The 26,344-nt window shown below is 40.2% G+C and overlaps 1 long non-coding RNA gene across 3 annotated transcripts; it reads left to right on the top strand.

Moving 5' to 3' along the window:
* The first annotated feature begins 4,009 nt into the window (after positions 1-4,009).
* Positions 4,010-15,829, top strand: LOC142467465 (uncharacterized). 3 transcript variants are annotated; one of them, XR_012788398.1, is made up of 5 exons: positions 4,010-4,147; positions 7,134-7,225; positions 8,666-8,775; positions 9,420-9,446; positions 14,509-15,826. It is a non-coding gene; the product is annotated as an uncharacterized LOC142467465 (long non-coding RNA). The 3 variants fall into 3 exon arrangements; XR_012788396.1 differs by having other exon boundaries at positions 4,011-4,147; positions 9,420-15,829; XR_012788397.1 differs by lacking the exon at positions 4,010-4,147 and adding an exon at positions 4,479-4,812 and having other exon boundaries at positions 9,420-15,829.
* Positions 15,830-26,344: the final 10,515 nt, after the last annotated feature.

Genomic DNA, 26,344 nt, shown 5'->3' with positions numbered 1-26,344 from the left:
CATTCACGTGTATATATATATATATACACATTTATATATAGACATATACAAATAAATAAAGAAGTTATGTGTGCAAATGCCTTCATATGAGGTTTTCACATGGTTAGTAGGTTACATGGAAGCCATTTCAGGTGCCATGTTTGATTCTTCCATTTTGTCTAGACATCAAATGTATTTGTATCTGTGGATGATATCATGTCAAGATAAAACATTTAGGCAAAGATGACGCCATTATCGACTAAATGAATATTAAGGATGAAAGCTTTTTTTTTTGGTACAATGTCAATAATTGTTTCAAACTAAACTGTTTGTTCACCTTGCATGTTGGTGATCAGTATTTGGGAGTCAGCGTCGACATACAAAAATAAATGCTATGTATTTTATCTATTACCCTACCCCAAATAGGCCAAAGGGTAAGAAAAATGGTTTACAGACACAATGATGCCCACTGCTTTAGTAAACTGCATGTAGAAGAAAACATATTTAAAATAGTTGGACATTAGTTTTGAAAAATTGCCATTTCACTTTATTGGTCAAGACCCAAGAAAAGGACAAATTAATTATAAATTAGTTTCTCTCCACAGAAATATGCCTGAATATCCAAATGTATTCATTTTTTTCTGCATTCCTTATGAAAATAATCTCTAAAAAGTAATATCTCTATTTTGAGATTCCAAAAACAGGGACAACACGCCTATAAAATGTCACACATACCCATCTTTAATGAGCCAGAGAATGATATCTTTAAAATAAGGACAGCTTATTAAAATGTAAATGTCTTGTGGTTCCCCCTAGTCTGACTCCTATGCATCATCATGACTGCACAGTAATGGGAATATGCACACGATGACTTTGGGGCGCAACCTAACAATTAAATGAAGCTGCCCCAACATGGCGCTGAGGGGTACCTCGCGTGAAACTACTAGCGACGACGCAATGATTTAGATCAGAAAAACTTTCGCACATCACACGGCTTCCCTCGGGTTCCCAGCCCACGAGCTCTGTGTTTTGAGATCGGGTTGCGACCCCGCCTGTTACCTCCCCTCTCAGTCCTCCCTCAGAACAAAAGATGCTACTGCGCCATCAACCCCCGGGGGCATCCATCATCCCTCCCTCCCTCCTTCCTTCACTATGCGCCTGGCGCCGCCTATTCTTGCATTAAACAAACACCACGGAGAATGTTTTATTTTTTTATTTGTGTACAGTATTCATTTATGTCAAGTCCCTCCTTTGCTCTCCTCCTTTTTCTCAACCCCTGCTGCGTAGGGTGCAGCTTCATTAACATTTTTCCCGCCTTCGCCTCGCGCGCCCGCACGCGCGCCTACCTGCCAGGAACCCGCCCACATATTGGACGTCATCTACAAGTCAATCCCACTGGAGTGGCTCACACGTGCTGCATGTGTGTGTGAGCCGCTGTGGCTCCTGAAATATTAGGAATAATTACTATATCATGGTATAGTGAGGCAGAAAGGAAATGCTTCACCACACAACAGCAATCTTTAGCTGGTCAAAAGCCATCCCAAACTAGGTAGAATATGCAAATGAGTGTCATTACCCAGAATCCCTTCCTGCAGTGGAAGCGCTGTATGCTAGGGCAGCGGCCAGGGTGGCGCTGAGCGTGCAGGCTCTCATGCGTGGCGGAGCAAGCAAGCGGCAAATTCAAATTTGCTTGTTTGGCAAGCAGCTAAGCGCAAACTTTTTCGTCTGCGCAACCCTGCCTGCTCTCCCCTGCTTTAGCCCCACCCCCCTTACCTTTTCTCCGGCTCATCTGATGTCACGACGTCATGGGACGTCGCGTTGCCATGTGACCCTGTGGAGTAATTTGACGCCGCGTTGCCATGGCGATCCATCACCAGAAGCCGCCGGAGAGCAGAGAGAAGTACACAGAGGCCTCTTTGGGGAAGAGCGCAGGGCCTCTTTAAGCGCCGCACCTCCCCCCCGCCCTAGAAAATATGGAGCAGCCCAGTTTGTGCACCACTGTGCTAGGAAAATAATGGTGAAGAGCAGGACTGCAGACCTGTCGTGTGCTGACAAGTGGTTATGTCCCCAATTTCACATGAAGAAGTGGCATTTCTGCAGTCTTGAGTGCAGTGAAACACCAAGATGTATGTTAAGAAAATCAGGCAAATGCCCAGTTAGAACGGATGTTGGGTTTGGGCTACAACCTTTTGCTATGTGAATTTTGTTAATAATGCATATGATTACAATCTAGATTTTGCACAGCTTTTTTTTTTTTTTTTTACTGTTTTGTAATGTTTATATTATGTATACTGGACACCACCCGTACTTTTGTTCAGGTTTCGCCTCAATCCCCTCCCCCCCCTCCATTATACTTTACTGAAGGGGAACCATTTTTTGTCTGCGTTTTACTAATACAGTAAGGCTAATACAACAAAGGAAATAAAAAATGCTGTTATACATTGTCTCCGTAGATACTCATATGAACACATATCCTCGTTTATCTGACGGAAAGCGTCCCGCAAACCGGCATCGGATAATGGACCATCAGATTGCAGGTCCATGTTAATCCGCGGCAGTGAGCATCGGATAAGCGGTTCCGACGTCGGATAATGTGTCCAGCTGACTGCATGATGCGGCGTCGGATAAGGCTACGGTTATAGTGCCGGCGACGGCAGGCTTCGGTCGCTAGAAAAATCAAATTGAAATGACTTCCAGCGATCGCGACCAAGCCATTGCGTCGCGCTTACTATAAGGGCACGCGAAGGCGGCAATGCATTTGTTTTTACGCGACGTCGCGTCACTGTCGCCAGCACTATAAGTGCAGCCTAAGGGCCAGCTCAGACACGAGCACGTCCGTCGCAATTTCGCGTTCGGTGGGAGTTTTCTGACTGAAAACTCCACCGGCGGCAAAGTGCAGCGTTGTCGCTGCGACATTTTGCCGCCACAACCCGAATTGAAATTTGATTCTACTGTCGCGTGACGTGAGCTGGTTCAGCCAATAGAGGCGAACCAGCTCCGTGACGTGTCCGTTACACGCCCCGCTATGCCCCCAAACGCCACGACCCAACGCCTGCAGTTTAAGCAGAAATCGCTTGGCTGCAGGAGCGCGCGGCGGAGGCGCGAACGCAAGCACGGTCCCACAGCACCCTGTCTGAGCGAGCCCTTAGGCTGCGTCCATGGATAGGCAGACAGCGCGGACGCGTCCGCACGCTAAGCGATCAGACTGCCTAAAGGCAGTGATCGCGTCTATACGGCGTGCCTCACACGATAGGGCGGTCACGTGGGCGAACCAGCTCCGTGACGTCACTGGCCCGCCCATAGATACGCCCCCGAAAGGCGCGTGTACTAAGGCCAGGCTTTCCCTCAGCCTCCGCTGCAGTGTCTATGGACGCAGCCTTAGGCCGCGCTTATAGTGCCGGCGATGCGACGTCGCGCGAAAACAAATGCATTGCCGCCGCCGTGTGATTTTTGGAAGCCGGGAATATTTGATTCTTGAGGGGCTGTCGCCTGAACCAATCAATGCCCTGGTAGCACGCGCCGCCGCCGCAAAGCCAAATACAACTTTCGCTAGCGGCGACGGTGACGTCACGCGTCGCGGGCACTATGGGGCCTGTGGCATTCGACGGAAAGCCGGTCGTAGGATACCAAGGACCATCTGTATATATTTTTATATATATATTTTCATAAAAAAGTATTTATATACATATATATGTATATGCACATCTAAACAAAGTATATCATTCTATCTATAGTTGTATACACGCAATGTATGAACAACTGCCTTTCAAAATATAAAGGGCGTTATCTCAAGCCGTTGGCAACTTAAAAGTTCTCTACCCACTCAGCTTTTGATTTTTGTATCAATAAAGTTTATTTAAAAAAAAAAAAAATCACCCCACATTGATTCCTATGTGTAGCGCGCACCAGCCTTGTTGAACACAGGGGCGCGCGCTCGCGGGGGGCCCAGCACTCACGCGGACCCGCCTCCCACCGCCATAACCCCGCCCATAGATATATAACCCCGCCCGCACCATTTTTTTTTTTAATCTTTATTTATTTTTTTCCTCCTCCTCCTCCGAAGCCCCTTACCCACAATCCCCCGCAAAATGGAAAAAAAAAAAAAAAACCCTACAATGAAATTTAAGAAGTTTTTTAAGGTTTCGGCGCCATTTTCGATTGGACTGAGGTAAGAAGGGATATTTTTTTTTTTTTTTTCCGTGGGAAATTTTTTAATTCGCGAGGAGATCCATTGGGGTCTTTTTTTTTCTTTTAAGACACCGAAAGCTTTCCTCACCCTCTTCCCCCCCCTCCTGCAAAACTGCCCCCCAAAATCTATATATTAAAAAAAAAAAAAAAATCTATATATAAATAATAATGTCTCCGGCGGCTCTGCGCGGTCCGCACTCTGTGTCCCGCTGAGCGGGCGGCAAAGAACGAGAGAAAAAGAGCGCGCGGGGGAGAAATTCAAATCTAGAGTGACCGTTAACGATTCTGTGAGGCAGTTTTAATGGCGGGAGAGCAGCGAAAGGGGAGATATAGATATATATATATATATATATATATATATATATATATATATGTGTGGATATATGTGTGGATATATGTATGTATGTGTGTGTGTGTGTCAGTAACAGTGTCACATTCGCAGTTTGCTCTGGGGCTTGGGAAACCCGTTTAAAATTTTTTTATTAATTCAAATAAATATATAAAACAGTCGGGTTTATTTCGGTAGAAGCAGCAGCGACGCTGAGGTGGCCGGGCCGGGTCCGAGTCCCGGAGGCAGCAGCGGCAATAGGAAGGGGGGTTGTTGTTGTAATTATAATTACACATACACAACCCCAGGGGTGGGAGGCAAGTAGACGCAACTTTTTTTCTGTTCATTTATTGATGTTAGTTCGGGATTAAAAGGGGAGCAGTGTTGGGGGGGTGTTTGCCCTGGTTATAGGGGGTCACCCCAACACGTGTGTTTGTGTTTTGTTTTTTGAGGTAGAAGTTTCTTTGTTACATTTTAATTATGCAGGATGCTATGTAGTGGGTGTCGTTTTGTTTTGTATTTTGATCAGACCATATGGGTGTACGTTTGTAAGTGTCGATAGAGGTGTGTGTGTGTGTGTGTATATATATATATATATATATATATATATATCTCTGTATGTGTATATATATATATCTCTGTATGTGTATATATATATCTCTATATGTGTATATCTTTTGTGGGTGCATTTAACCCACTCCCAGGCAGTTGTTATCTCAGAGGTACAGTAAGAGGAGACTTGTTGAGAGTGGGGGGGGGGGGGGATATTAAGCAAACCCAAAAGGTAGACGGACTACCTGGGGCAGATCAGAAGGGGGGGGGGGGTATTTTTTGGAGTCGGTGATGGATTAATTAAGGGGGTTATTATGGATCAAACAAGTGCTCTTTATTGGGGGGGGGGGGTGTTGTTGTTGGATCCTTTGTATCATTTATGCGTGGGGGGTGGGGCTTTTTGTGAAGGGCGCTGTCTTGTGGAGGGGTCAGACAAAGGAGTTGTCCTTTTTTGGGGGTGGGGAGGGGTAAGAAATATGGTGACATTTGGGGAATAATCAGTGGGAATTGGGGGGGGGGGAATCAAGCGGGTTGTCTTTTGGGGGGGAGGGGCTGGTGGGACTATATTTGGGGTGATGATGCTGAACCCCAATCCCGCGATGAAGTGGGAGAAGTTACTGGAGGCCACTATGTTACTGCTGAGTAATGACACAGCCTCACTCACACTTTCCCGCAGCCCCCAAGATCCCGAAAGAGCTTCATTTCTCCCTTTTACAGCCCATCATTCTTTGTTTAATCAACAGATTTAAATGCGTTTAGCCTGACACTTTCTTGAGTAGTTGCACGAGCTCAGGTTACAGGTCGTTTTGCTTAGGAATCTGCAATCGAAACCTTCTATTATTATTATTTTATTTTTTTTTCCCCATTTGGGATCAAATTTCTACCATACAAAGTGCCAAATGGATAATAACACAAAGTAAACAGGGAAATATGTTCACATGAGTCCCACTGTGCCCATGTTTGTGTGGTGCAGGCCTCTAGCACAGGAGTTACACAATAAATAATAATTTGTGATGTGACTTTAATACCGTTTTTTCTGATTTTTCTCAAACCCATAAGCATGAAACAAATATGTTGTAAATAAGGAGGTCCAGGGCAGCAAGCAGTGAATACACGATTTCTGGTTGCAGTTTAAGGTGGATAGGGTTAAGAGAAGATGCCTTTTATGTCAAAGCCATTGTTTAGAAGTCAAGTGGTTATCAAGATGCTTCATGTTTACTATACATCTATCCACACACACCACATTTGTGTAGGAGGCAGACTCTAAAATGCTGGAATTATTTTAATGACTTGTACAACCCAAGATTTTACCAAAATAAACCTTTGCTAATCAGAATTGTATTTCCAACCCTTCCAATTATCTTAGTTTTATGTAGGTGCCTCCAGTTTTTGTAGGTTTGCTTCATTTAAATGTTTGTTCCTCTCTTGAAAAAAAAAACTTAAAATGGTCCCTTGTTTATCCTTTTAGATTAAATCCTTACTAAATTGCTCTAACTACAAATAGCCATGCCAATTTAATTTAAATTACTACACAATATAAATAGTGGATGACAAAACACTTCAATTGCACTTTGCAACTTGTACAGAAAGTAAATCGGTTTCTTTGTTTCCTTCAGCATTTTTGCAGTACCTTACAAGCTGCTCTTTGTCAAATGTGCAATATATATTTATGCACACAATGTAATTTACTTGCTTATATGAAATGTGATATGTGGTTTTAAGAAAGTCTTAGAGGCTCTCCTAGATGTTAAGATTCAGCCAAACCATTCACATTCTGTCATCAGAATCTCTCCAGCATTATTACAAAATAATTATTGCAACTCTGGATGTATGACATTTTGTAAAACAAATAAATACTTTAAGTACTCATGCATTAACTACTAACTGATACAGAAGGTAACAAAGTAGTGTTTATGCTTGTTACATTTTAACTTGCATATGTTTTAATAGAGGATCAGTCATAATAGTGCAAGACATATCTGCCAGTCTCTTCTATTATGTGCAACAATTCTTAGATGTATTTAACAGGTATTAACCAAATTTCTGTTCTATGTGTGAAAATATGTAACTTTTTGTTCATTTATAGCTGAAACATAAGCCTTTTATTCTACACCTGGAAAGCTGTTAGGAAGAATTATATGCAAAAGATGACTTCAATTTCAAAGGACCCTCAAGAAGGTAAATAAACAATTAAGTAGTGCTGTTACTGGCAAATTGTCTTTGTTGCATATCTTTTGAAGATTAAGAATTATACTTAGTAGTTGGTAAATCATTTGTTGCTCAATGCAGAGCTAAGACTTGTCACAAGTATATTAACTTGGTTTAGTAGCTAATAAGTCTTTGGGCAATGCATTTGGATGGGATAGAAAGTTTGAGATTTTAAATTAGAAGACTTTGTGGATTTTATGTATGTTGGCAACCCAATATGTTTCCTATATTCTGCGTTATGTACAAATTGTAATTTTGCATGAAAAAAAATGACCCGTTTCATGCAATTCATATTCTTTGTTTGTGATTAATTTTATTGTACTAACCTAGCAATGGCATTGGATATGACATTGAAACCCCATTTATAGCTGAATAAAACAAATGTGATTTGAAATTCATACATAACTCTTGAATATTTTATATCCTGACGTGTAACTTTTTAAAAAATATAGGATACAATTTAATTGTAAGATGAATTGTTTTATCAGAATAAGTATTTCCTTATTTTTACTCCACTATTATCTGTCAAAATATTTATCTTGTAGTTGCAATAGATTAGTCCTTATGTTGTATCTGCAAGATGCAGGCTCTGGGTTTGTATATTCCTATTAATTAATACACTGTTTTAATAACCCAATTACTAAAAGTTAATTTCATGTACACAGTTTATCATTTTTGTTCATTGACTAAATTACAAATTTATAAGACTAATTCTTTCCATTTTTCATGGCAAGTTCTTATTTTTATAAATCCAAATTACTCTTACTAGTGCTTTGAGAATATATTAGCCCGTGAGGTTGTTGATTGATAATTAAATTGTTGGATATTCAAGATACTGTAAATGTCACATTGGCAATTAAAGAGTGTTTTTCTTAATCTTACTAACATTTGGGAATAGACTGGATAATAATCTAAGATTAAGAACCAATGTTTCTGTAATTGCCGCAGTGGTTTTTTATAGTATTTTTAAGATCAAATAATTGAACTTCTTATCATAGAAATTGATGACCATAACAATTTGGGAATGGATTGGATATTATTCTGTCTTGATTTTCTGTCGCACTTTTTCTTTCAATCCTCTCAGGTTTTTACATATATCTAATCTATATGCAGATGTATCTTTCTATTAGATTTTCCCCGCAGGTGGAATGTGGCCCTGACTCTTCTATGTACTTATTGGTAATTGTAAACCACAGTAAAATAACACACATAATGCTAATATATACTAGCCACAAAATATCACCTAGTGTTAACCAACTAAAAATGCAGTGTACATTTTCTTGCTGGGTCAAAAATGGATGCAAGAAGTTCTAAGCTGTTCTAAAATAAGTTCACAATTCTTGATTTCACAATTGCTGAGCTGTATGGTTTTAAATGCAGTCATACTAATAAATCTACTTGTCAATACAGGCTGAATTTAAACATCTAAGACCTGATGAAGAAGAAATGTCCCGTTTCGTAGCCACAATTCAGGTTGCAGGAACACGGTGGTTGAAGCGTAAATACGAAGATGTAACAATGTAAGAATAACCTCTGTCATATTTTAAAAAGAGCAGCGTGACTGGAACTTGCCATACTTTGTTTATATAATTAAAGTAATGGATTTAGCCAAGTCAAAGCACTTCATGTGTACCTGTTTTGAAAGGTTAGTATGCTTGAGCAAAGGCACTGGATATTTTGCAGGTTGTGATATCATTTATTGTACTGTTATTAAGGAGGTGGTTTAGTCGTTATATATGAAACAATTTCTATTCATATATCTGTAGAGCATGTTTCTTAAGATCTCATTTACAAACATGCAGGAAAAGCCTTCTTTTTGATCTAATCAATTATTTCAAACCTTATTTCGTGATTTATTACTAATGTGGTTAGCAGAAATCTAACTGGAGTTTTATTTATAATGTATCTATTTGTATAGTGTATGAACCTTTTGATATGGTCTCTCCAACCTCCCAAAAATTTTACTACTTGTACTTAAATCTCACTACCCAGTCATAATGCTCTCTAACCACGTTCAGAGATGAGAGAAAATAACTATACAGTGGGGGAGGGATTTGTTTTTGTTCTGTGGATTATAGCTTTTTGACAACTGTATTACAAATTCACTATTACAAGCACAGCAATATTTGATAGATGATTCATTTTTTTTTAATTTTTTTTCTAGGAAGGAGCTGCATGAAGTTAAGTATTTGTAGGTATTTTGCAATTTTGCATTATTATACGGTTTTAGTCCTTGTCTGAGTGCACAAATTTAAATCCCCTTATTGCAAACTGCTGCTTTAAATGAGACGGGGAAAATATAATTGATCTACAAATAGTAGAGGGAGGTTAAGGGTGATAGTTTAAATGGTAAACTGCACAACAGGCAGCAGCATAAAGTAAATACCAATAATATATTTAAATAAAAATGAATAATGGTGTAAAGATAATGCTTTGATTTGCCAATTAGACCAGGGGTGTGCAAACGGAAAGGCGCACGATTTTTCTGGGGGGGGGGGGGGGTGCGGCGGTTGCAGAGGACCCGCAGTCTTCCCCAAGGCATTTAAATTAAATGCCGGGGGATCGCACGAGGCCTCTGCAACTTCACTTACCGGGATCCAGAAGCTCAGTGTGACGCGTCGCCATGGCAACGCGGCGACGTGATGTCACAAGACCATGGCTCAAATAGTTTGCGCACCCCTGATAAATCCTAAAGAAGGTGAGTGGTCATAAAAACTTGTGCTTAAAATCCTCTATACCAGGGGTGCGCAAACTTCCTGCACTGCGCTCCCGCTGCCTGCTCTCCCCCTGTGTCACCCTTCTCCACCCCCCCCCCCCTCCCTCGGCATCACATGACGCCTCGGAGTCATGTGACGTCAGGTGACCCACAGCGTTATTTGCCGCCATGGCAACGGGCGTCAAATGACGCCGCGGGTCATGTGACGCCCGTTGCCAGGGAGACACGTGGATACTGAAGCCGGGTAAGTGAACCGCGCACCCCTGCTCTATACAAATAACATATACATACACGAAGCATAATATCAGCAGTCACAAGGTTTTTAAACAAGGGCAAGGAGAGAACATTGCAGACATCTAACATACTGTCCAGCACCCTTGTCAGGTGATAAATATGTTATCCAAAGTGAAAATAAATAGACCATTTATCACCTGCTATACACGTGGATGACTTACTTGTCAGTCACCACAGCGATCTGTAATGGTGCTCCCCAGTGACATAAAAGCCAGATCTGCAATACTGGGATCAGCACCAGCAGTGATTTACAGGCTCACCAAAGCTCAGAGCAGGGGGGCAGGGATCCTCGTCGGAGCCCTCCTGTACTCTGCCTGCCCCTGTTCAGTGCACCGTGTGGTGGCGTTAGGTGTATTGAGAGAGCCACACCTAACAACTCTGGCTCCTAAAAATTATAAAATGTATACAGGCATACCCGGCATTAATGTACGCAAAGGGTTCAGAGCATGTATGTAAAGCAAAAATGTACTTAAAGTGAAGCACTACCTTTTTTCCACTTATTGATGCATGTACTGTACTGCAATCGTCATATGCGTGCATAACTGATGTAAATAACGCATTTGTAACAGGCTCTATAGTCTCCCCGCTTGCGCACAGCTTCGGTACAGGTAGGGAGTCGGTATTGCTGTTCAGGACGTGCCGACAGGCGCATGCGTACCTTTGCCTATTGGGCGATATGTCCTTACTCGCGAGTGTACTTAAAGTGAGGGTCCTTAAACCGGGGTATGCCTGTATTCCACTTATTTATAAAGTTAATTTAGATGAATATCTTCATAGAGCCACTACTAATCAGTACGTACTGCAAATTAAAATTTTGTGCTTTTCGGAATTAAGTTTAACAAGTTATTAAACCTATTCTAATTTTGAATTGGTAAAAAATGAAAGATAATTCATTACATAGCTATAGGTTTTCACTTTAATGCAGCTTACTTATATGGTGCAAAGTGGAACTATATCTTGTATCAACCAAAAGCCCCTTGACGCTAAACCAGTGCTCACAACTAGAATATTTTCTTGGAAATACCAGTTATTATTTTTCACAAAGGATCCTTTATATATTGCACAATATTTGGTTAGTAGGAAATTAATCTAGTCATATCTAAAAAGAAACCACAACTATTCGTCATTGTTCTTTTGATTCCTTAATGCAAATTTAAAAAAAAAAAGTTGACAATGAGGTTTCCTACTGTGCCAGTACTCTAATTCTCTGACTACTGTCTTTGGGAAAAGATGTGTAGTCCAAATTAGAACAAAAAAGGTGTGTTCGCTCTACCTAGAAATGGAAGTAAACTAGTACGGTGCACTAAGGAAATACTGAATAGTACATAATCAATGTAAAAAAGAAATGGTCTAGGATGTTGGCGGCGACCAAAACGGACATTTTGTCACGATATCCGCTCCCGTGCCCACCACCATCTGCCGTGCACCCGACCAAACAAGTCAGGTCTGCCGAGCCCAACAGCCCACTTCGAAAACCGAGTGTTTAAATGTCCCAAGCGGGACCGCAACACTGCCTAGACAGGCCACTCAGATGTGCCATCTTTAAATATCCATGGGACATTTAAAAATGGAGTGTTGAAGTGGCCTGTCTGGCAGGGACATTTAAACATGTAGTTGTCAGAGCAGGTGGTCAGGACATGCAGTTGACGGAGCGGCAGGCTTGTTGGGTCGGGTGTGTGGCAGACAGTGGACATCGCGGAAGGAACACTGGCGGCATTTTTGCCACGGCCAATCATCCCATTCCAAGATTTTAAGCCCCTAATTAGGTGCACTCAATGCTAGTGGTGAGAAGTATTGATGACAGGAATAAAACGTAACTTTTAACAAAAAAATTAGGAGGTGGTAAATAATACAATCGATACGCCATACAGATAATAAAAGAACACAGCTCTGTCCATTCAAGATATATGAATTCACTGGTTCAAAAAAAAACTAGTGGCCACGGAGGTGGATAACTGGTTAAAGGTTGACCCTTGACAAAGCTAACGTTGCAAAACGTATGTTGGGTCGGCTAGTTATGGCGTCAGTGGTCTACAGCGAGCACCAAGACACAGCTTTCCAGTGATGCCAAAGCATCCCGTTCGTTACTTACTGCATAAACCGCTTGACTACATGAATTCGACACTATGCAGAGCGTTTTATTGTATTTGCAGTTGCACAGCTGCTCACAGACACCACTGGACTTGTGTATTTCCCACGGACCTCTTGAGTAGTCCGGACCCACATATGGGACTGCTTTCCTTCCTTCGTCATCACTATTGACTGGGTATATACGCTGTCCACCCGAGGGGCGTCCTGTTACCCGCATTACCCGACGCCATGGACCCTGTCTCTTCGTTGTCTCTATAGCAGCCATATAGACACTAGCTCTCCACTGGGAAGCGGATTAGCTGTACTTCAGGACATTATCCTCTATTAAACCCCCCCCCCCCCCCTTGCAGGAGTGTGTCTATAAGGCATCTGTATAGCTAACATTGCTGTATGCTGGCCTCTACGTAGTGAAGTACAAGTATCAACCTTTATCCAGCTATCCACCTTCATGTCAGATCGTACACTGGCTATTAGTTTTTTTTTTTTTTAACCAGCGAGTTCATACATCTTGAACGCACGGACCTGTGTAATTTTTATTATATTTCTGGTGTCTCCATTGTATTATTTACCCCCTCCTAATTTTGTTGTTAAAGTTAGGTTTTATTCCTGTCAGCAATTCTTCTCACCACTAGAGTGTACCTAATTAGGGGCTTTCTTTCTCCCTTTGGTTAGGTACTAGTCCAAATTATAACCAGCGGCACGAACAATTAGTTTAATGCCTTAAAAAAATAGGTGTGTGTGTGTGTCGCACATAATTTTCTTTATTTCCAGTTTTAAATTAGGACTGGGAACTGGGGCAATTGTCAATCTTATTTGCTCTGCCCCAGTAAATAATCTAATCAGACTTTTAAACACACTGTCTGTGAGGGCCAGCTAGACAAAAAATGGACAATAGTGTGAAGAAAGGCAACAATAAAGGCAGTAACCGCCTCTACTTTTTGTTAGTGTTTACAAACCATGGCGGGATAATCTTTCCAAAAATATTGAAAAATCTTTTTTGGTTCCAAGGTAATCTGTCCTAGAATGTTTTCTTAAGAAGGCAAAGTCTCAGAATGTGTGCACACATTGAATGGGTGCCACACTGGTTTGATGTGGAGTTAATGGCAGCAATAATATTTGTACCTCCCAAAATCTAAAACATTACAACTAGCTATCAATGAACTGTTAATAAATGTAAGAGTCACTGTACACAGTATACTTATTTGTTCAAATGTGACATGGAAAAAAAAATTGTGGTTGGGGTTATCTGTAAGAAACTAGGTAAATGTCATGCAACCAGCCCCACAGGATTGCTGTTTTAATCTTCACAAAATTTGGTCATCATAATGAAAAATATTTTCTTTTGGTTTTCTGTAGAAAGAAATGCAATTGTATTCTCTTAAATCCTCTGTAATTCTAAACTTATTTGGAAAGTCTTGCTCTCCCACTTTACTCTTTGAATAATCATGGCTGTATAATTTGTTTACATTTGTTACACTCAATTCTCACTTGTAAAGCTTTACACTCTTCTGCTCCTCCTTACATCTCAGCCCTAATTTCTCTCTATTCACCATCCCGACTCTTGCATTCTGCTCAAGGATGCCTTCTCTCTACCTCGTGTCTAAAGCCCCCTCCCGCCTTAAACCTTTCTCACTCACTGCCCCTCAATATCCGACTAGCACCCTCTCTATCCACCTTTAAGACGCATCTTAAAACACACCTCCTTTAAAGAAGCATATGAGTAACACCGTGGCTGATTCTACACTTCTTCCCATTATGTGTTATTTGTATTATTTGTTATTTATATGATTGTCAGATGTATTACTGCTGTGAAGTAATGGCGATATATAAATAATGATATACATACATTAAAGAAAACAGTAATTAAATATTATGTAAAAATATTGTAAAGAAAAGCGTTTGAAAAAAATATAGAAATATATGCTGTTCTCCCTGCTTTCTGTAAGACTTTTAACACACTTGGTTTGTGGTTTATTGTGACAATTATTGGTAATGTATTTGTCCATATCAATAGAGCTGGGAATTCCATAACTAATCAATTTTATTCCACCTTTTTTTACCAGGTTTATATTATAAACACTTTATAGAAGTTTATATTTTGAACAGAACTTGGATCTTCTCTAATTTTGTAAATGGTCTCTTTCCCTTGTAGAGCAGCTCCCTTCAGGATTTGCTTTATGATGTAGGAACTCTAAGGTGCTGGATGCTTTGAGGTGATGTAGCAGCACATCATGGTTTGTAGGAACAAGAAGATACAGACCATTCTGAGCTGCCTCTTCACCTCGGGGATAAAACAAGATAAGCAGTGCCCAGATACTTTTTCAATTCAATGCTTATCACAAGTATTGAACAGGTATTTTGTGAAATGATCTTGCCACCACTTAATGTTTTCTGTTCTTGCAGACTTTACCAATTCTGATGAAGAACCTTTGTCAACTTCCTCATGTCTGAGCTCATGAGAAATTGAGGGCCACTAAGTACATATGATTGATTTATTTTAACTTATAGTAAAACAATACACAATTTTAGAAGCCCAATAAACCACATCTTGTTCACATTTGTAACAATCAGCCATTTAATACTAGGAACTATCAAAGTTAAATATTCGTATTGGTCATTGTCATGGTGAGACTCTCTTGTGTAATGAATGTTTATATTTTAATGTGTTCCTTCAAATTATTGCAGTACAGCCTTAATGATTGTCTAGCAGCAGTGCTTTAGCAGCACGTAAATACTGGAGTTTGTGAACATAGTTACCCTCCAGTATTACTTTGCTGCTCTAGTGAGGTTGCCACATATTACAAAGGGGAATATTGATAACAATACAAAGTAAGGAAAAAAGATGTGGTCAAATAAACTGTTTCCAGGTTACTGAAGAGGTTTGGATCTTTAAACATGTACAACTATTTTCTGAAATAAATCTCAATCTATTAAAACAAAGTTTGTTTGTGTTACTATCGTTGTGAATTGGAGCCCATGTATTTATTTCAGTAGTCTGACTGGAGCTAAATATTGCTTCCCCTTTGTTGGCAAGTTCCACATACTGGCACCTAGACATGTTAAAACCAGTCCTAAAAATCCTGCATAATATTTTGGAGTATGAAATGCATTGAGCCATGCACAACTTGGTAACTAATATTTCTTCTTTATTATGTTAATGACTGACCAGGACTGGAATCAAAGTACTTGTGTGTGGCCACAACTTCAGGACTATCAAAGGTCTTAAAGAACATCCTATTTGAGTAGGATAATATAAAATTCGTCATTATCTAAGCACAACCATACCTGTTGTGTACTTTAGGTGTCGAAATAATGTACTTATGGGCTGAAATAAGTGTGATCCTAAATTATCCAATGTCATTTCTACATCCTGATGGCATAAAGGTGAATTTAAAAGGCATACATTGTAAGTAAAACACTTTCCCATTTCATAATCTCCATGCATAAAACTCAGAGCCTCTGAAAGATGCCAATCTTTTTAAATTTCATACAGGTTTAGTCCTATATTAAATGTGCATTCGGTAGTAAAAATATAAACTGTACAAAACCTGTTTTATGGAAGTATTCCTGTAAATCAATTTGCACTGAAAAAAAATGTATAAATTGGGCTTTTAAACAATATATTGGTACATTTTAATCCATACAAAGTTATTCAATATAGTGTCCTTCCTGGAAGGTTTCCAGTACTTGCCCTATTATTCCTCAGCTTAAAACTGGCAATTCGGATACATTTTCAAGGGGAGCACATGAGAAGGCATGTGGCATAATATGAGGGCAGGAGATAATGTAGGGGGTACAGGAGATGATGCAGGTGGCATAGTACTAGTACAGGAGATAGGGCAGGTGGTATAGTATGAGTGCAGGAGATAATGCAGTATGCATACAGGAGAATGCAGGTGGCATAGTGAGTGCAGGAGATACAGCAGGTTATTTTATAGTTGTTTACAGTCCTATTTTCTAAGATTTCGTTAACAAGAGGAAGTTGCACTTGTGCAAAAAATCTGATCGGCTTCATGTGGACATTTTTATGGTGCTGAAAAAAATCTTAGTCTATTTAATGCTTCACAAACTTTTCCAAATTAAACCCTGTCGCCCTGACTCACGTACAGTCCTAAAATGTAGCCAGAGCTGGGATCACGTGCAAAGCTTATACACATCATTGTTTTTTAAAGTATGTATTGTATGTTACATATAATATACATAACACCCTCAAGGTAAGGTATCCACCTGTATGTGTACATCGGACCTTAAAGACAACACATTCTAAAATCAGTTTTCATGCAGGTGATCCTATAGCTGATAAATTGGGTGTAACGAATATATTCGTTTCACCCATAACGCGATCATTTTTACTGTGTACAACGGGAAGTGGAGTTACCTAAAGTAGTTTCTAGTTTACACAGTATGCATAAATGTAAATTAACCATTGATGCGATTCTGGTTCACATCAACACCTTGTAGCATAGAAATGTGTTCATTTTTAATTTACATAAAGAAAAGTCGTTATTATAAAAACTGTTAGACCCTATCGCTATTTGTATCAAACGTCTCTGCATGATTTGCAAAGTGTGAGGGTTTCGCTGCGGAAGCACTGACACTCATGTACAACGATGCACCATAGCTTCCTTTAAAACGGCCTTTTCACAATAAACAAGGAAAACTCAAAGCATCAATCCAGTAGTGCAGCATCTGTCTGGCAGTGGACATTTTGCCTTATTAAATGTAATTTAATGGACTATTAAGAGAGATATGCACTTTAAAATACTTTCTATGTGACAATGCTGTTGCTAAATTTCCCGCACTCACGTAAAATGAGGCTTCTGAATACATTTGCATTTATCGCTGTAAATGTGAGAGAATTATTAAAAAAAAACACATGCATTTCGCTTTTCCAGGGATGCTCTCTGATTCTATATTAAAGCACCCGGTTAGTTCGTCTCCATGTCACTGTGTATTTTGTACGAAACGAGGGTGACATTGTTTCGACTGAGTAAGAAGGAATAAACCAGGCTAGATTAAGAGAAAATATTATAACGTAGAGAAAGAACGGCCTATTTCAATCTTTCATTTCTGAAATCAAATTAATTTATCAATGAGCCATCAACACCAAACTAAATCAAAGCCTTTTCTATGTATTAAAAATAACATTTTGTATAATGAGCGTTACCCAAGTCATACGGTGTTATTGCTATATGAATGAATTACTCCGCTAAAATGCAGACATGAAACCTATAGAAACAGCAGATATTAGTAATCAGGGCTCAGGTTTTTGCGATAATGTAGAAAGAACAACATTCTGTACATGATCTGTTCTCTCACCCGCTTCACCCGGTATCATTTGGAATTTTATTTTTTGTTTGTTTTAAATATACATTAGTCCTTTTACTGCAAACTAACTACATACGAAATGGATACTTACAAATAGCACCACAGATTGTGTTTTATCGTTAGAATACTAGTTGTGTCAGATGGGTGTCCATTCAAATGTGAAGCATTGAATGAACAATATATATTTTACAACATTAACATATACACTGGATATCTCGTTATTCAATGGGTTAAGAGAACTGCCCATTATTTCCAAAAGACAAATGCAAGTTTCTGAAATCGAGTTTTGTGATAATGAAGCCACCGGATTCACATTCAATTTAATTATATACAATTCATGAAAATGAAGAACGTCTAATATGCTTCAAGTTTTGAACAGACACAGAACTTAAAAATATGAATAATCGTTTTATTTATCATAACAGATCACATTGTGAAATATTTATTTTATAAGGATTTGAGCAATCACTAACTTAGTTTTGTTTGTTTCTTAAGATAAACACGTTTAAAGGAAAATAAAGACTCTTAATAGTTATTTAAAAAAGTTTCCGTGTTACCTTCAAAACGTGTATATTGATATTTATTTTACAATAAATACATTTTGACAATAGGAGCAATGTGTTATTTTGTAGCAAGTACTCACACAAGTGTATATTAATCTGTTGATGCTCAGCAAGGGTGTTTGATTAAATATATCACATTAAAAGAATTACAGAAAATACCTTTTATTTAAACTACAGTGAAGTATTCTCACTTACAATACTGCTGCAAATACATTTATTAAGTTGCAGTTCTCATAAAAACGATCTATATGATCAAACGTTAAGCAACCTTGTAGAAGTTGAACATGCAATTACAAAAAGCCACCAGGGAAGTGAACCAAATATACTGCAGCCAGAGTTTTGTAATATTCAGAACGCATGTTATAATCATTTCCTGTCCAGAGGAGTCACATCGGATTAATGCAAAACCAGAGCCGCATACTTTAAGGAAGCAAACAAGATGCCATTGTAGCATTGTCTTTTCCGTAAGAATAATGTACAAGATGTAATAAAAAAAACGAATCATATCTCAATAACAAGCTTCAATATATTTTACATTATGTTTTAAAGAGTAATACGGGTTACCATACACCTACACATAAGTTAATTCTCAATAATAAATATTAACTTTCCCACACATTACATAATCAACAAATAACTGCAACACGTGTCCACATTACAGTTATTGCTTCGAAATTGCTGTTCAAAATGACACTGAACTGTGTTAGCACAATATGTCACTATAGTGCTCTTTCAAATGTTAAATAATTATAATATTGGTTACATGTATACTTTTAATCACAAGATCATTTGGAAATCGGACATGGATGGGATGTGTATTCTTGTCCTCACCAATTACTTTGCCACCAAAAGTTGAACTACAATTCTCTTGTTGCAATTTACTATACAATCGGAAGTACTGCACTGTACAAGTCTTTGGACTTTATTTGATAAACTCTGATACATAATATATGCTCTAAAAGTTAAAAGGGATAAGCTCTTTAAAACAAAGAAAAATGGGAATCAAGGTTTGTAAAAAAAAAAAAATGCAGTGGTATTTAATAGCCCAGAACAGAGCTATTTACTGGGTAAAACTTCACTTCTAGCATAATAACAAATACAAATTTGTTCTAATGCATTGTTTTATCTGTTGCTATTATGTATTATATTTAACTCAACGAGTGTAAATTAGATCGCTAAACTAAGTAGTAACACCTAATAAATGTTACGGTTCAGCTAATGAATAAACAGCATGGACATCAAAGTATAAAACAGAAGTTAGAGCTGTTGTCAATGAATACAATAAAAAGCTTTTTGATGAGGTTAGAATTTAAGTGGCTCAATAACTTTATGTTTTTTTCCCATATTTGTAAAAAACGATTGTTGCTTTAGCACAGCAGGGTCCCAGAGGAAATTATTGCAAGTTCTTATATTGCCATTTTTACTTAAATATATCATGTATACATTAAATTATTAGAAACACCATGTTACTTGAATGCTTTGGCATTTAACAAAGCAATTGTGTAATTAAACATGGCTTCAGTTTGCCATTTTTAAGATATAAAAAAAGTGGGCATAAGAATATGTCAAGATCCAGATGATCTAATAATAACATTTTAATATTGATAATTTAAAGTAGAAATATGCTTTAAACTGTATTTATAGCTCATTTTATGATGTAGCCACATGCCCCAAGCATAGCCCTTTTAATAGCTTTCTTTATTTTGTCTCATTTGTTTTTTATACTAATTCCTTGCACTCGAGTTAATTCAGGAATGTAAACTGGCAACAAATGATATAATTGACAGGGTTTTAGGAGTGTGAGATGCAACAGTTTCAAGTGGTAACAATACAGAAAATATATAATTGCAAGGCAATTTATACAGACTTCCTTTTAAAGCTGCAGTTCAGTCAATATCCTGCATGTGTGTTTTTTTTTTAATAAATCAGTTATGTAGTAAGAAAAAATACTTTTAGCATTTTCTGTTTCTAAAAAAACAACTTTGAAAGACCAATTTTCTTGTATTCTATTTTAACAGCCATTTGCTAAGGCACTGCCCCTTCATGTCCTGTCACAAGCCCTGGCACACCCCTTTGTCAGCCCTGCCCTCCCTCTAGCACATGTCAGTGCAGGAGTGCTCATGAATATTCATGAGCTTCCACTGAGTGACAGAGGCAGAATATAAACATATGCCAGCTCCAATTATGTCACCAAATTTCGCCTATCAATACATGGAGAACGAATTGACCTGCAGCTATACAGGTCTTTAGGTAATTAGAGATTGCACACATGAAACTATTGAAGTAAAAAAATAAATTAAAAATAAAAAAGACTGAACTGCAGCTTTAAATGCACCTCAACAGTTTCCAGATAATGAAGTTCATTTTCTTGACAATAATGGTTCATAAGAACCAGAAGGAATTGCGAATGTTGAAACAGAATGGGAGTGTCCCCATGAGCGGGTCATTATGATTGCAACCCATATATCTGTATGCAATACACTATGGTTTTTGTACCTTTCTTTTATTAACATTAGAAATTATGTTCTCCATTATCCATTTAAGAATAAGAACATGGAATGATGGGATTGAAAGATTCATGTAAATTAGGGGGAAAAAACATGTGTATTATTGCTGTGAAGCGCTATGTACATTAATGGCACTATATAAATACACAAGAGATATTGCTGCACACCAATACAAGAAAAAAATACTTATATTCACCGGTGCTCCTAGTTCAGAGAATCCCTGTCTGCACTCCAAGTTTCAGCAATCAGATTGGAAACAGGGCACCACGGATTTCTGCAAAAAAAAAACTATTTATTGGGAAAACTAACGACGTGACGTTTCGGCAGACACAGCTGCCTTTCTTAAACCCAGCTGTCATCCAAACTTGGGAAAGGCAGCTGTGTCTGTCGAAACGTCACGTCGTTAGTTGGCCCAATATATAGTTTTTTTTGCGGAAATCCGTGGTGCCGTTTCCTATTTATTGCTGTATAAATAAAGACATACATACAACCATAATTGGTCATGTCCTTCTTTTATATCACAATGACTGCAAACAATACATGTTACTTTCCTGCCTGCACTTGGACATGGCTTCAAAGTGGCTGGCTTCAAATTTTGAATTTGTGCTCTGAACCCAAATTATCTGCCCAAAGAGCCTCTTTCACCCAAAGAAGGCACTCACCGAATTGAAAGTCTCCAGAGGATTTCATCACAAAAAGTGTTCCCACTGAACAGTGTCCTTTTGTGCATAGCAGATAGATGAAGGCGCTGGCTCATACCCATTCAAAGAGAAAAAGCACGTCCACACACAATGTGAATGCAAAAGCCATAGCGGATAACACCGCCATAAGCATTGCATGGAGATTACATGCCTTGGCACATGGAAATCTGATTTTAAATTGCGCTTGTGCGCACCTACATATGTACTAACCATTTGTTTCTTCTGACGTACGGAAGTTAATGGTATGTCATAAAATAGAATGAGACGGGAAAAAAAGCAGAAAGTGCGTCAAAATTGTTCGACTTGGCGTAAAGTCTAAAAAGACTGTTAGTGTTATTAGCGCAGAGGGGAGCTGCTGTGTGTCAACAAAAACATGTATTTGATGCTGCAGCTGTGTTTCATTATATATATATTGGTAAACAACATGTATTAGTTTGATAGTATGAACTAATTATTCATAATATTCCACTAATCATTTATATTTGCTAATACTAGGTATAAAGAAATGCACATCATTCTGATAATAAAAAAATAACATTTTAGTACAGCCCTCGTGTGTTTCTTGTGTTTGACAGATTACAAACCACAATAATAACATCATTATGGCTGCTTAAAAGTGTGCACAAGTTTAACTGGAACAAAAAAAATATGGTCAATAGCCACCAACTCTTTCAGAGCAAAACCTCCCCCAACAATTATTTTGCCACTGCGTAATACCATAAGCATCAATTGAATGTGTTACATCATACAGATGTAACCACCGTTTTTGCTACCCGTGGAGCGTTTGCAGCGGGACATACACAACACACCAGCGGGAGAAGTGTGTTTTGTTGTGAGAGAGACATGTGTGATAAGGGATTCGGGACGATTGCACTATTTCACTTGCAGGAGTAAATCACGAGTTGCAGTAACATCGACTACATTCAGTGGTGGGATTCAGCCGATTCGCACCGGTTCGTGCAAACCTGTTACTAAAATTTCACAAGTTCGCCAAACCGGTGCTTTATTCTCCTACCTGTGTGGCGGCGGGCGGCGTCTAACAGCTTTATTTCCCTGCATATCTCTTCTCAAAATGGCCACGCGGCATCAAATGGCGCCGTGTTGCCATGCCAATGGGAACACCACGTGACGTAAACCGCATCACGTGACGTCCATTGCTATGGCAATGAGACGCTACATGACATCACAGCGTTATGCAGCGTTGCGTTGTCATGGCAATGCAGCGCCAAGTGACACCACGCAGCCATTTTGAGAAGAGATATGCAGGGAAAAGATGCTGGTAGACGCCGCCCGCCGTGAAGGTAAGAACCGGTTATTAAAAAATGTCAATCGCACCACTGACTAGATCTGTACATGGTGCAGAACCATTAAATATACATAACGGACTTTCATAAATTGAAATAATTAAAGGTTCTGATGGATGGAAATTAAACTTGTTGCCCTGCAAACCCCCCCCCCCCCCCCAAAAAAAAATTTAAAGCAGAAATACCCCCGAATTTCAATGTTTTTTTTTAACATTTATTTAATTAAAAAAAGCTAAATGTTTACTGATTTAGTTGCCAGTGTCACTACCTGGACATTTAAACGATCATCCACTAGGACAGGGGTCTTTTCCTGTCCTCAAGACCGCCCCATCCCTGTGTGTATCAGCACAGGCGGCTCAGTTGAGGAATGCGCCAACGATTGAGCCACATGTGCTTTTCTTAAAACCGTCCCAACCTGTTGTGGGGTCTTGAGAGCTGGAGTTGAGCACCCCCTGCATTAAGAAGCAACGTCATTCCCCCATTGTTGCAGCTTCCTATGTGTGGGACCCATGAGATTTGGCAGCCATTTTCATTTCTGTCTGATTTCTGTTTTGATTGGAGGATAACCCTCGCAACCAAACCAGTAACTATCTCAGGATCCAGGGGGGTTCCTCCCAAAGCTACCAACAGCTGGAGAACTTTGTGCACATTACGGTAACCCAGGTATCAAGCAACATGAAGTCAACTGCTCTGCTCCAGCTGAGAGGGGGTTAACTTTGTATTATTAGTAGTAATTGAACAATGAAGGAGGCCCTCCGAATTCTCAAGAGGACGCGACTATAGTTTTACAATCAGATGGCAGCTGGGGCTGAGCGAGTTATTCCTGATACCCAAATGTGTTATTGGGGGCGATGCTGGCTGGTGATAGGGAAGCTTCAAGGACCTCACTGAAACCCAAGGTACACCAATAAATAATATCAAAATAATCTGGCGTTGTGTACCGCGTGCAGCAGTGTCACTAAGGCCTCGTTCAGGGTGCAGGCTTCGGAGGGAGGGCGTGCTGCCGTGCGAGCTGCTGTGGGACACAATGTATTCAAATTGAATACTGGTTGTCAGGGCAGCAGCTGCCCTGTCTCCGAAGTAGGGAGTTGACGCTGGCTACAGTTTCAATAAACAAACCAATTCGTTTTTTGAAGCTGCAGCAGCGTCACAGGGACCTCGGCAGCCAATGAAATCATTCTTGAGAATGATTTCAAGACAGCAACTTCGATCCCTAACCTCAGGTCTGTAGCCCCGCCCCCTCCTCACCTCAACTCCTGAAAAAGTCTGCTGGGGAGGATGTGCACACATCGCCCAGCAGACTGCCTACCGCCCGCCCTCGCGAACGCCCGCCCTCCAACTCCTGCCTCTGGCACCCTGAACGAGGCCTTATACGTATGTATAGTGCGGAATTGGACAATTGGTTGCGGCCGTTTTTCTAACACCAAGTCGGCGCCGGCGTTTCGGCCGCCAAGGGTCCCTTCGCTGCACCCGCTCGACACTCAGAGGTTAGGGTAGGGAACGAAGGATAGGGGGGTTTTAGGGTTAGGCTACGGTGTTGGCATCGCACGCGCATCTGCCAGGCTGGCGGCGCGTGCAGCTGTGATCCCCGCTCTGTGCAGAGCTGCAGGGGGAAAGACGGGGGGGGGCAGGGGATGGGCACAGCTATGATGTCACCCGGCAGGCTCGCCCTCATTGGCTGAACCACCGGGGGGCATGGCCCGTCTCCAACAGTTCTGTAGACAATTTGAATGTCTTCAGAAAAATCTGGTCGTGCAATGCGGCGGCCAAGGCAGCAAGTGGGCCTGGCCCCATTGAGGGGCAGTTCTTGTCCTTGCAGCACGCGCTGCAGCAGGCACCGGGGACCTAGCCGGAGGGGTTAGGTTTCTCGGGCAGGGAATTGGGATTTTAGGGTAAGGGTTTTAGGGGTAGCTTTAGTATCAGGTTTTTTTTTTAGGGTAAGGCTAGGGGCTTACCTTGGTGGTGGAACAGCCGACAGATGTGTCCTTGCGGTGAGGCGAGGGGCGGTTAATGGCCGCAGCGACTTGGTTGCAGCAAAACAGCCATAACCTAATGTCCTACACTGTGTATAGTGGGGCCTTAATCTGTCATTTCGGGCACCAATTATTAGGACTACACAGTGACAAATTACAGATGATCAATAAAACCCTCAAGGCTTCAAAGAAACTTGAATATGTATACGTCCGTGAGGCTATCCTACACGTGAAGCGGCTGCCACTGGTACCACAAATCTGGACATTCCTGGGGGGAGAATTGTGGAACCTTTCGTACAATAAGACAGTATTTAAACAATTAGAAAAGACATATAGCAAAAAAAAAGTTGTGCAACTTGTTCTTGTAGCAAAGACAAAAAAAAAAGGGGGGGGGTAACCAGAGCCGGAGAATCACCCCTGAGGCGGGAGAGGAGGCTGCCGGTTACATGCACTCGCTGCTAAATGGTGGCACCCCAGCTGTGGGCCACGGAATGAAGATGTGTGTGTGGACCTCAGTGATTGTGTGACTGACCACAGGCAAGTCCCAAATCAGTTGTGATTGAACTGCCTAGGAGATTGTAAGTTAAGTTAAAACACCTTAAATTTGGGCCCTTTGGACTAGTACGTAAAATATAGGGACACAACATGACAAAATAACACAGTGACCTATAGAGTTCAATGCCGTTTGTGTCGGGCTGTGTCACCTAGGTGAGGTGCTACTAATGAAGAAGTCTCCCGCTGGATGTACAAATGGTGGTCTAAAAATAACATCAGTATCATCCCATTATGCCGAATGTCATACTTATTCTGGTCTATAGGAGTTTGGCCAAGGGTTGAACGTTCTAAAAATATCTATTTCTGGTTCCTGTTCCAGATAGGAATGGAGTTTTATGACATCGCTCCTGTGTCATGAGCTCCAATCATTGAGTGGTGGGTGTGTATTTGAGTAGGGCACGCTTGCCAGGACAGTGGATTCAGCCTTTACACCTCGCCAGTGTCACACAGTCTGTTGTAATGTTCTAAAGATCATGAATCCAATCACAGTATTGAATACATGCCATCAGAGTAGGTTTGTGCGATCACATTTTCATACACACCAAACATGTAGGACACACGTTGGTAACATACCTGTATTTTAACGACTCCCTCCTGCGGTGTCAGTAATAGCTAGGACTAATTTTGTGATGGTTGTACTATCATTTAAAGCAGCAATACGGGTTTGAGATATATAGATATATCAATATCTATCCATCTATCTATTCGGGAGATACCAGCAGCACCGGCGGAGGTATCTGTGGAGTTGAAAGGGCCTGGTTATGCGAGCCAATAGCAAGCCGCACCAGATGACATCACTGCTTCCCATTGGCCCGCGTGACATTTAAACGCCGCCATTATGTTAGGCACACATTTCCCTGACTGCATAGAAACCGGCACCCCTTACAGAGGTATCTCGGAAAGCAGGGGGTCCCCGCAGCTCAAATTAAACACAGTTCTTCTCCCAAGACCCCCTGCTTCAGTCTGGTAACAAAAATAAAAAATATGTATTGCTGCTTAAATCACATCTACTGCCAGATGGGCAATTCTAACCATTAAATAACGCACATATATTCAC

This window comes from Ascaphus truei, chromosome 16, assembly GCF_040206685.1.
Source record: "Ascaphus truei isolate aAscTru1 chromosome 16, aAscTru1.hap1, whole genome shotgun sequence".
Taxonomy (NCBI): Eukaryota; Metazoa; Chordata; class Amphibia; order Anura; family Ascaphidae; genus Ascaphus; species Ascaphus truei.
The sequence above is the reverse complement of the archived record's forward strand: the minus strand, read 5'-3'. Positions and strand labels throughout refer to the sequence as shown.